Genomic DNA, 11631 nt, shown 5'->3' with positions numbered 1-11631 from the left:
CGCCTGTATTCCCAGCCATTCTGGAGGCTGAGGCAGAAGAATCACTTGAACCCAGGAGGTTGAGGTTGCAGTGAGCTGAGATCACGCCACTGCACTCCAGCCTGGTGGCAAAGCGAGACTGTCTCAAAAAAAAAAAAAAAAAGCCACTTTGCATGTCGTGTACACTTAGCTGCCATTTGTGGACTGGGCAGTAAATTCTGACTTTTCTGCCTTTTATTTTGGAGACAGTGAGCCCAACACTGTCTAGGAGGCATACATTACATCCACTTTTTAAAAAATTTTCTTTTTTTTTGAGATGGAGTCTTGCTCTGTCACCCAGGCTGGAGTGCAGCGGCACAATTTTGGCTTACTGCAACAGCACAATTTTGGCTCACTGCAACCTGTACCTCCTGGGTTCAAGCAATACTCCTGCCTCAGCCTCCTTAGTAGCCAGGACCACAGATGTGTGCCACCATGCCAGGCTAACCTTTGTATTTTTAGTAGAGACGAGGTTTCGAGGTTTCGCCATGCTGGACTCCTGGCCTCAAATGATCCACCCACCTCAGGCTCCTGAAGCGCTGGGATTAGAGGTGTGAGCCACCTACATTCACTGTTAATTCTCACTCTCACCCCCTGACGACACCAGGGGAATCTGAGGTGCAGAGCTTGAGTAACTTGCCCCAGGTTTCACACCTGGAGGGTGGTGGGGTCAGATCCTAGCTCAAATCTCCGTGACTTCAAGGCCAGAGTTTTTCCAAGGACGCTAAGCAGCCTCTTTGCCATTGTTAAGTACTGCTGGGCTGTGTCATTATTATTACCTGTTAATTGGGGGGGACCCCAACGGGAGCTCCACAGTTTGCCTTTCTGTTTGCGGACACCCACTGGCAGCTGCGCTTGGTCCTGCGGTTATGAGGGTGTAGACTGTGGAGTCGCATAAGGACTTGACCGCCGGCACAGGGAGCTGGAGCAAACCCAAGACTGACTGAGACCATTCATCATGCCTGGGTGAGCACAATTTAAATCTGGAAATTTCTGCTCAGCCAGATTAGAGAACTCTAAATGACAGTATTTAACTGCTGCCTGAGGACCCTGGAGTTTCTCCCATGTGACACTTCCAGAATTGAGGGAGGGATGTGCTCTTCTCTTGCCTAGGAGGAGGTCCTGGACTGGTCTTGTGGGGAGACTGGACACTTGGCATCCTCTCCCGCCATGAACTGCCCCCCAACCCCCGCCGTATAAATGTTACTGCTGGGGGTGTGAACAAGTAAACATGTATTATTACCTCCCTTGCCAGCTGAGAAGGTGGCAATATTTGCCAGTCCCTTGGACCAGTCTCCCAAACCATCTTTTTCCACACGTGGTGGTGTCTTTCCTTCTTACTGAATCATTTAGGTAATTACCTCAATTCTTCACTTTACTTTGGCTATGAAGACAGAGCCCTAATGAGCCCAGAGCCCTGAAGAATCCCAGCTCCGTGGTGAGGCAGCCAGGCGGCGGCCATGGGAGGGGAAGACGGTATTAGGGTGCTCACGTTGCGTAACCTGCACGTCCAAGCGGCCAAGCCAGCTGCATCTGCAGCCCGGACGAGAAGACGGGAGAGGCCCTCCACCAACCAGGGGAACGCAGTCACTTTCTGCAGCAACTCCCAAAGCCTTTAGGTAAAGCTTTGTTTTCTCCCTTTGTCCTCCAGAAATAATGACCTTTGTGTGTCAACTTTTGTAGTATCTCATTTCTGAACCCAAAGCAGATGGTTCTGGTGATTTCAGAAGGCTTAGTGAGGGGATTTGAGGAACCTGGGTGAGATCTCAGGTGAACTGACACAAAGCATGGTTTCTAGTTTCTATAGCCAAGGCTTGGGGATGAGGCTCAGAAGATTCTGGGGCTTGGCTCTGTGTGGAGGCTTATCTGCAATCCATGCAGCCTGCTCAGCCTTCAAGAAGAATGCCTGGAGATCCAGGTCCTGACAGCCTCCCCTGCATCAGATTATGCACGCTGCAAGGATGACTTTCTTTTTTTTTTTTTTTTTGCTTCAGTATTTCAGTAGGCTCCTTTGAGGATGAGAAAACGCTCCATGGCTTTATGTATTCAAGTTTATTCCATTTCATTTGCTTATCACAGATACCCCATTCAAGGTGATGGAAGCTGGATATACAGCATTTATTTTTCCAGCTCAGCTGTGATAAAATGGTGGCACACTCACCATCTCCATGCCAGGCCAGGACTTAGAAGTGCAGAGAGAAAGGAAATAGCATTTTGTGAGTGTCCTCTGGGTGCCAGTCATTGAGTCCCTCATTTCAGTTATCCATCACAACAACCATATAAAGAGGACACTTTTATCCCCGTTGTGTAAGTGGTGAACTTACAGCTAAACAGAGAGCAAGTCACTGAGCCAGGATTTGAACCCAGCTCTGCCTGGAGCACAGCTGGGCTCCATCTGCTACTACACTGCACCCCAGTCCCTGAAGGGCACAGCGGCCACTTTGTCCACTTCTCCTTCCTCCCTTCCTCCTCCTCACATATTTATCCAGATGAAATCAATTTCAAATGATGATCAAAGTCACATGAGGGGCCGGGCGTGGTGGCTCACACCTGTAATCCCAGCACTTTGGGAGGCCGAGGTGGGTGGATCACTTGAGGTCAGGAGTTCAAGACCAGCTTGGCCAACATGGTAAAATCCTGTATCTACTAAAAATACAAAAAAGTTAACTGGGCATGGTTGGGTGGCAGGGAGGGGGGCTCCTGTAATCCCAGCTACTCAGGAGGCTGAGGCAGGAGAATCACTTGAACCCAGGAGGTGGAGGTTGCAGTGAGCTGAGATCACACCACCGCACTCCAGCCTGGGCAACAGAGCGAGACTCCATCTAAAAATAATAAAAATAATAAAATTCACATGAGGGTGGAGAGGTTAGGAGACAGCTGTGCTTTTTAAGCTATGGCGGTGGGTCTGGAGTTTGGGGTTTGGAGAAGGCTCCCCATTTCCTGGGCGGGTAGGAGTGAGCTGGGTTTATGGCAGGCAGGTTCTAGAAGCCACCAGCCTTGGGAGCCCACCCTTCTCTTCCTCCCTCCTGGCTCTTACCCCCAGCACCTGCCCTGATGCTAGCCAGAGTGGAGGGCGGAGGGCCAGCCCCTGGCCCAGGTACCCAGTGGCCCCTCTGAGGTGCCTCTGGTCTCTGGCTGCTACCCTCTCCTGGGCATTTTCCATTTACTGTGATGGCAGGAAAATCCAGTATCCTTCAACAGCAAACAACACAGTGAACTGTGAGTGAAGTCCGTGTGGGCTTATCCAGACCTGTGTGTTTGCAAACCAGATCCCAGTATGGACTGTGCCCTGCAGGCAGTCTCCCTTGCTAGAATCTGTTCTGGAACCAGCCCGGTTGATGAGCATGTTGATATTAACAGCCTGGCTTGGCCAAAGCTTCCGGCGCAGCACGCTTTAGTGTCGGCTGGTTATTCTGAGAACATTCTTTTCAACACACTCTACAGGACAAACAGACCGAGAGGTTCCTTTGTCCACAGCTGGCCTCTGAAACTGAGCTGACTCTCAAAGGGTTGAGAAGAACCCCAAGGAGGAGATCGTCTGCACTCAGAGGCTGAAACGTTTGAAAACAGGTGCGGGAGGGGGCGGGGAGGATGGTCAGTGACAGCACATTCTTCAGCAAACATGTGTCATTTGTGCTTTCACCAAAGCAGAGCTTTTAATTCCTAAAATATAACAGCCTGGTGCAGGGGCTGGAAGAAGAGGGCGCGTTTTATGGGCAACTCTGCTAAATGCTTGGTTGCTGAATGAAAGGTTTGGTTCCGCGGAGGTCCAGGTACCTTCGCCTTCAGAACCACACCTTCCTTTTCATCTCCAGCCTCCCTGGGCTCTCAACTGACTGCTGGGGGCTGGGGGGTGGGTTGCTCTTGGCCCTCCTGTAGCTATGCTTGCTACTGGGTGGGAGGGCTTGCTTTATACTGCAGACATCTTTCTGGATTGTTGCTATCAATTGACTATTTGCCCTCTGCCTCCTATGTCCGTGATTCCTGCTTGTCACAGAAGAACTGCTGGGTCTTTATTGCTTTTCTCTCCAAGGCCTTTTGATGAGGCAGAAAGGAAAGGTCATCAGATTCAGGCTGACCTGGGTTTCCACTTCTGCTTTGTCATTTGCAACTGTGTGGCCTGGGACTAGTGGCTGAACCTCTCTGGGCCCCAGTAAGATGGAAAGCCAAACATGGGCCTCATCGGGTTGGTTATCGTGCAGATTCAATAAGCCCAGGGAAAACATTAACACAAAATGCTAATAGCTGATGCTTACTGAGCTCTTTGTGTGTACCGCACTCTATTTGATGTGCTTGGCCATACATTAACTTATTTGATTTTTTCCAAAATTCTTAGAGATAGATACTGTTATCGACCTCATTTTACCGAAGAGGTAACGAAGGCATGGACAAGGTAAATTGCTTGCCAAGCATTGCCCGATTTTAAGCCTCTGCAGTCTGTGTACAGAACCTGTGCTTATAATTTTGATTTAAATACTTACTAAATGAACAGTAACTTTTATTATCTTGCTCGTTAATACTCCCTGACAACTAAGTTGTCCTCAACTGCCAACAACCACTGCTTATCCTCAACTGCTTATCCTTAACTGCCAACAATCACTGATGTCACTGGACTCAAGCACCCTTTGTAATACAGACCTATTAATTTATCTATTCCAGAAATATTGTTATTGTTCCTCCCCCGCCGTTTAGCAGAGCCCTCCCTATTGGTTCATATTGTCCCCTGGGAACCTATGTGGTTCTTCTTGGGGATGAAGACATTATTGAAATCATTGCTGGCTGGGCGCTGTGGCTCACGCCTGTAATCCCAACACTTTGGGAGGCCGAGGCGGGTGGATCACCTGAGGTCAGGAGTTTGAGACCAGCCTGGCCAACACGGTGAAACCCTGTCTCTACTAAAAATAAAAAAAATAAAAAAAAAATAAAAAATAGCCTAGTGTGGTGGCAGGCGCCTGTAATCTCAGCTAGTTGGGTGGCTGAGGCATGAGAGTCACTTGAACCTGGGAGGTGGAGGTTGCAGTGAGCTGAGATTGTGCCATTGCACTCCAGCGTGGGCAACAAGAGTGAAACTCCATCTCAAAAAAAAAAAGAAAAAGAAAAAAAAAAAGAAAAGAAATCATTGCTGTCAGTTGCAAAAACTCTCTTTAAATTCCTTTCTTGTCCAGGAAGTGGCGGCAATGTGTGATATAGGAAAAAGGCTGTGGCAAGCAACTCAACTCTTCCAGGCCCACTCATCCCAGCAATCCACTGGCAGAGTGGCACCTGCTTTGGTAGAGCTGCTATGAGATTTGAAGAAGACATTGGTGCCCGGCTGACCCAGGCAAGATAGTCTGGCATCAGCAGATGTCACCAGGAGATGCACATAATACAAAATAAGAAATCATATTTACTAATGAATGAGCAATGCTCCTGGGGTCCTGGGGGCCTCTTCAAGTGGTCTGCAGGATCACTGGAGTGTCTGCCCAGAAGCACTTGCTCCCTGCATGACTGCGGTGGGCCTCAGGGCTTCCCCATGCCACCCTAGCCCACCCAGGGCGGTGCCAAGCAGAATAAGTTTTCAAACACTCGTATCTGGCTCTGTTCTCGGCTGAATCTGATAACAGACCATTTCCAGATAAACAGGATGGTAGACACATTGACTTCCTAGAGGAGATTTCTTTCTTTCTTTTTTTTTTTTTTTGAGACAGTCTCACTGTGGCCCAGGCTGGAGAGCAGTGGCACCATCTCGGCTCACTGCAAGCTCTGCCTCCCGGGTTCACGCCATTCTCCTGCCTCAGCCTCCCGAGTAGCTGGGACTACAGGCGCCCATCACCACGCCCGGCTAATTTTTTGTATTTTTAGTACAGACGGGGTTTCACCATGTTAGCCAGGATGGTCTTGATCTCCTGACCTCAGGTGATCCACCCGCCTCGGCCTCCCAAAGTGCTGGGATCACAGGCTTAAGCTATCGCGCCTAGCCCTAGAGGAGATATTTTAAATGCTCTAGATCCTTTAAAAAATCAAGGAGAGATTTTTTTTTTAATTTTTATTTTTTGAGACGGAGTCTCATTCTGTCACCCAGGCAATTGCACAATCTCTGCTCACTTCAACCTCCGCCTCCCAGGTTCAAGCGATTCTCCTGCCTCTGCCTCCCAAGTAGCTGGGATTCCAAGCATGCACCACCATGCCCAGTTAATTTTTGAATTTTTAGTAGAGACAGGGTTTCACCATGTTGGACAGGCTAGTCTTGAACTCCCGACCTCAGGTGATCTGCCCGCCTCAGCCTCCCAAAGTGCTGGGATTACAGGTGTGAGCCACCACGCCTGGTCTCCTCTAGAGAGGTATTCTTTGACTGGTGCTGTATCTGTTGGGAGTGTCATCAGCTGGGGAGTGGTAAGGCCCATGACTCAATTACCCTTTTGCAGCCTTGGTACCCAGAGGTAAGGACTGAATTGCTCTCTTGCAGCCTTGGTACCCAGAGGTGAGACCTTGAGGCTGTTCTGCAGGTAAGGGAGGTAACAGTTCCAAAGTACCGGTTCTGTGCGTGGATGGAAGCAGCTGCCTGGCCGGCTGCCTTGCTGGAGTGCACTGCATACTCAACACCAGCAGTCTCTTGTCCCGGAAGATGGGTTCGTGATGGAAGATGATTAATAGCAGCTTGACTTTGTTGAACAGTTACATGTGCTGGGCACCTTAAGACAAGAAAAATGTTTTTATCCCCCATTTTAGAGATGGTGCAACTGAGGCTTTGGGAGGGCAAGTAACTGATTCCAGGTCACAGCAAGTAAGTAAAAGAGCAAGGACTCCAGTCTAGGACTGCCTGTGTCCAGGGAACATAGTCTTCCCATAGTTCAATAGTTTTCAACCCCGATGCCCTTGACCACGACGTGGGAGATCTTAGAAATATATGCCCCACTCTCAGGTATTCTGACAGTGCTAGAGTGGGGCTGGGCTTTGATATTTTCTGAAGCTCCCCAGTGATTGCTAATGGGCAGCCCAGGCAAGATCAAGGGCACGAAGTCATGATGCCTTTGGACCCATGATCTCCTGGATATTGTTTGATTTTCACCAGAATTCGTCTTTGGCAGATACAGCCTGGCTCAGATGCTGTGGTAACTATCAAGGGCTGCTGGGCTGGGGGTTCCTGGATTCACTTGGGGGGCTATACCACAGGTGAGTACAGAAGACAGCAGTTAAGCTGGTGTGACCTGGGAGATTCCACAAGGTTCTTATTGCTACCTCCGGCTCTGCTGCTCAGCCGACTCCCTCTGCCCCGGTATGGGTCACACTGTCCCCAAAGGTGGGAAATGCCCAGCAGGGAGAACGAGGGATGCCCCTGGCTCTGCCTTTAGAAGGATTCCTAGGAGGGGAGAGCTTGAGATGCAGGGGCCAAGCCAGCACCCTCTCCTTTACTAACTTGCCCCACTGGGAATTGTCACTGAAGAAGACTCTTAGAGGCTGCGAGGAGAACTGGTCTCCGCCCAGGCGGTTTACCTGGGGAGCTGGGGAGCTTTGGTATCAGACCAGAAGACTTGAAGGGTGAGAGTGAGAGAGAGGCTGGTGGGGGTGCCTGTGAGGTCCTGTATCCTGGCTGCTCTCTTAGGATGCTCCAGCCCCATCCCTGGGAGCATCGCAGAGCCAGGACCGGAGGCTGCCAGCCTGTGGCTCCTCCTCCCTCTTCCTCGGCCAATTCCCAGCAAACCACCCGCTGTACTTGCCAACGGAGCCAGATGCTGCTTTGGGGAAAATACCTTCTGGAGTTTGTTGTCTGAGCCCTCCCAGCTGACACCCACGGTGGAGAAGACGTGTCAGGATAAATGGAAAATCTCTTCATAAATATTTGAAAAAAAAGGCAAAAAGGAAAAGAAAAAAGAATACCCCCCAACTCCCAGCATTTGGGAGCATCTTCGTGATTGTGGTACCAGATGGAGGAGGCAGGTCATTAGCGTTCATCAATTTGTAGTGGGATCCCAGCAAGAGGACCTTTCCGCGGCTGCAGCTAGGAGCCCCGTGCTCGGCTCCTGGGGCTGCAGGCACCAAGGGGCGCCTTGGCTTGCTCTGTGTGCCCAGGGGAGGGGACAGGTCGGCTGGAGCCTCTGATGGGAGCTGTGGGGCAAGCACAGATGCCCAGCTGGCTGGCGGGGGAGGGTGACCTGCCCTTTATCCATAATGCATAATTGTGTCTTTAAACCCAGCTGCCTCGGGACTTGATTACAATTGGAGCTCAGGAGCAAGTAGCTTTTAGGGGAGCCCCTGGGACACTAGTGAAGAGGCCCCGGGGGGTTGAGGTGCTAAGTGGATAGTGCTGGTGCCCACACAATGTGGGGAGAGCAGCACACCCCAGCAGGAAGGCCCAGGGGATGGGGACCTGCCTCCCTGAGAGGGGCTCGGCTGGAGAGACAGGACACTTTCATGCTGAGGCAGCAAAGTCAGGAGTCCCAAGGCCCCTGTGGAAAAGGGCCCTTCTCAGGTCTGGTCATCAAAGAAACTCAGCACCCAGGGAGAGCACTTGGCCTTGCTCATGACAGCCCCAGTTCCTGCCATGTGCGTCCCTGTGTGTCCCTGGAGCTGGAGCTGCTGCTCTCAGTCCCAGGAGAGCCTGGCCTTTGGGCTCCTCAGACACTTTTCGGCTTGTCCCCATGCACTGTCACTTGCCTTCCTCCAGGGTCTGGTCCCTGCCTGTCTTGGCTCAGGACAGACAGACTCTTCATACTGGAGGGGAGGATGGTCAGCCAGGCAGGGCCTGGGATGGGGCAGGGTCTCTAGGAGACGAAACTCTGCGGAAAACCTTCGTAGGTAGGGAGAAGTCGGGTTCCTAAGACTAAGTGTTGGTGCCTGTGGTCAGCTTGGAAAGGCAGACGTGTTCTGAGGACTTCGAAGGGTGCCATGTACCCCTCGAAGGTCCTCTCTGCCTTGGGCCTTTCTGCCTGGATTGTGGGGCACACAGACAAACCTCCCACTTTTTAGCAGTGGACCCCCTGTAGTTTCCAGAGGGGGTGGCCCTCAGTGCAGGGTGGCAGTGTGAAGAGGAGGCTGCCTGTGACTTAAGATGTGTGTGGCAGGATGGGAGGTCACAGCAAGCTTGACCAAGATGTTTAGAGCAGCATTTGTTGACCTGCCTCCTGCTCCATGCTGGAAACGTACATCGCTTCTGAAAGGAGGTAGACTGGCCAGGCAGGATGCCTGAGAGGGGGTGCAGGCCTGGAGGTCGCGCTGTGCCGCCTGGCTCAGGGATGGTATTTGTTTATCTGTCTCTGCCTTGGCGGGAAGAGGCACAAGAATGGCTTCAACCTGGAGGCTGGATTGCTGTTCACCTTTGGCATGTTAAATCCGCTTTTAACTATGACTCAACTTCTCTCCAGTTTATTCATCGTGAGTCACCTACCTGACATGCTGTGTTATGGACACATCCCTGAATGACCAACTTAGAGAAACTGGCGGTGAATACAAACAGCTCCCACAGAAGGCTGGTTGAAAAGCCAGAGCTTTACTCTCTGACCCGGCGTTTGCGCTACACTTGGTTCTCCCATCAACAAGAAATCGCCGGGTACTCATTCGTTTTCTCAGTTGGTGGATGAAGTGGGTTGAATTGTGATCCCCCAAAAAGTATGCCTGAGTCCTAATGCCCAAAGCCTGCAAATGTGGCCTTATTTGGAAAAAGCGTTTTGCAGATGTAACCAAGTTAAGGATCTTGAGATGAGATCATCCTGAATTAGGGTAGGCCCTACGTCCAATGACAATTGTCCTTAGGAGAAAAGGGGAGAAGACGCACAGAGGAGAAAGCAGAGATGGGAGCAAGGCGCCAACAAGCCCAGGAGCACCACAGACTGCCAGCAGCCCCCAAAACGAGGGAGAGTCGCGGAACGGGTTTTCCCTAGAGCTTGCTCAAGGAACCAATCCTATCTGCACCTGGATTTCAGCCTTCTGACTTCCAGAACTGTGAGAAAATATGTTTCTCTCTTTTTAAAGCCACCTAGTAATTTGTTACTGCAACCCTAAGAAATGAATACAGTGGATATCCGAGGGCCTTCGGGTGCCAGGCACTGTGAGTGCTACTCAGAATGGAGCAGTGGGCTGGGCACTGTGGCTCATGTCTGTAGTCCCAGCACTTTTGGTGACCAAGGTGAAAGGGTGGCTTGAGCCCAGGAGTTCAGGGCTGCAGTGAGCTGAGATTGTACCACTGCACTCCAGCCTGGGTGATGGAGCAAGACCCTGTCTCAAAAAAAAAAAAAAAAAAAAAAATTGTGGCAGTGAACTGTGCAGGTGTGACCCCAGCCCTCATGGAACCTCCCATTCAGAGTGGGAGACAGACTCAAAAGGGGAATTGCATAAAGAGGAATTGCATGACGAGGGTTCTGAGCAGGAGGCAGGTGCCATGGAGCCCATTTCCTCCTTCCAAACCTACTCCTTCTCCAGCTTCTCCATCTCAGTACAGCACCGCCATTGGCCTGTGGCTCAGGCCACAAACCACAGCCAACCCACCACCAGATTCTGCCAGTGTTATGTCCAAGATGCATTTCTACCCTGTCCACTGCTCCCTGTCTTGTGCCACCTCCTGGCCAGGCCACCTGCTTCTCTCCTCTGGGTGCCTGGAAAACCCTCCTCCAGTGACGCTGTCCTCCTCCTTCACAATTGCCACCTACATTCCCTCAATGTGTTCTCTCCTTGGCAGCCAGAGGATCTGTGCAAATGTCAATTACTTCATTTGTCTGCTGAAAACCATGTCAGAGCGTCTTCCCGTTCACTGAGGGTCAAATATGAATGCCCACACCTGGCCTGCCCTGTGTGATCTTGTCCTTATGTATAGCTCCACCTTGAGCTCAGGTTCCCCTTTCCCTGAGAGGCTGCTGCACTGGCCGCTGTCCCTCCCTCCAACCTACCACGCTCCTTTCCAGCTCAGAGGAGCCTCTCTCTCTAGAGAATTCTTCTTTCTCTCAGGTCTCAATTCTTGGTTTCAAGTTCAATCAAGTTCAGTCTCAAGTTCAATCTCAACTGAAACATCCCCTTCTCAGAGAGGTTGTTCCAGACCAGTAGTCTGGATGGCGTGCTCCTTTCTTCATAGCTCTCATCCCCATAATCAGCCTCAGGGTTTGCGTGTCAGTGTGTTTAAGCTGGTCTTTCCCATACCTGGCAAACTCCGGGAGGGACCTAGGTCTGTTTTGTTCAATTCTGCAACTCCACCACCTAACGCATAGGACCTGGCATACAGAAATGCTCAATAAATGTTTGTTGAGTGAAAAAGTAAATGAGTATATTTTCCAAGCTATATGGTGGGGAGAGGAGTAAAGAAGAACCAACACTTGTATGGTAAACACCGCAGCTCTTGAGATCCTACAAGTATGATATGACAGCAGACTTGGAAATGTAATTGCTTTGTTTTTCTCCCTCCTCCAAATGCCTTGTTTTTAGAGTTGGGTGTTTTTTTTTTTTTTCCCTCCTTCTGTTGAGTAAATGTGTGTATGAACCCTAAGGCAGCAGAAAACAAAGGTTTTGCAGGCTTAGTGAAAGCATGCAGCAAAAGTCAGACCCCAAGAAGGGAAAAGTTCCCGTCAAATAGAACATCTGAGGGAAGTTAAAATGCACTTGCAGAAATAAATTGGTTGCTGTAGCAACCAGCTCTAGCTCTCCCCCAGA

General features: G+C 50.6%; 1 long non-coding RNA gene across 2 annotated transcripts; it reads left to right on the top strand.

Annotated features, from left to right (window-relative positions):
• The first annotated feature begins 491 nt into the window (after positions 1 to 491).
• Positions 492 to 4884, top strand: LOC116271073. 2 transcript variants are annotated; one of them, XR_004179484.1, is made up of 3 exons: positions 492 to 984; positions 1411 to 1637; positions 3463 to 4884. It is a non-coding gene; the product is annotated as an uncharacterized LOC116271073 (long non-coding RNA). The 2 variants fall into 2 exon arrangements; XR_004179485.1 differs by having other exon boundaries at positions 533 to 569; positions 868 to 1637.
• The last annotated feature ends 6747 nt before the right edge of the window (positions 4885 to 11631 follow it).

Source organism: Papio anubis, chromosome 17, assembly GCF_008728515.1.
Source record: "Papio anubis isolate 15944 chromosome 17, Panubis1.0, whole genome shotgun sequence".
NCBI classification, from domain to species: domain Eukaryota; kingdom Metazoa; phylum Chordata; class Mammalia; order Primates; family Cercopithecidae; genus Papio; species Papio anubis.
The sequence above is the reverse complement of the archived record's forward strand: the minus strand, read 5'-3'. Positions and strand labels throughout refer to the sequence as shown.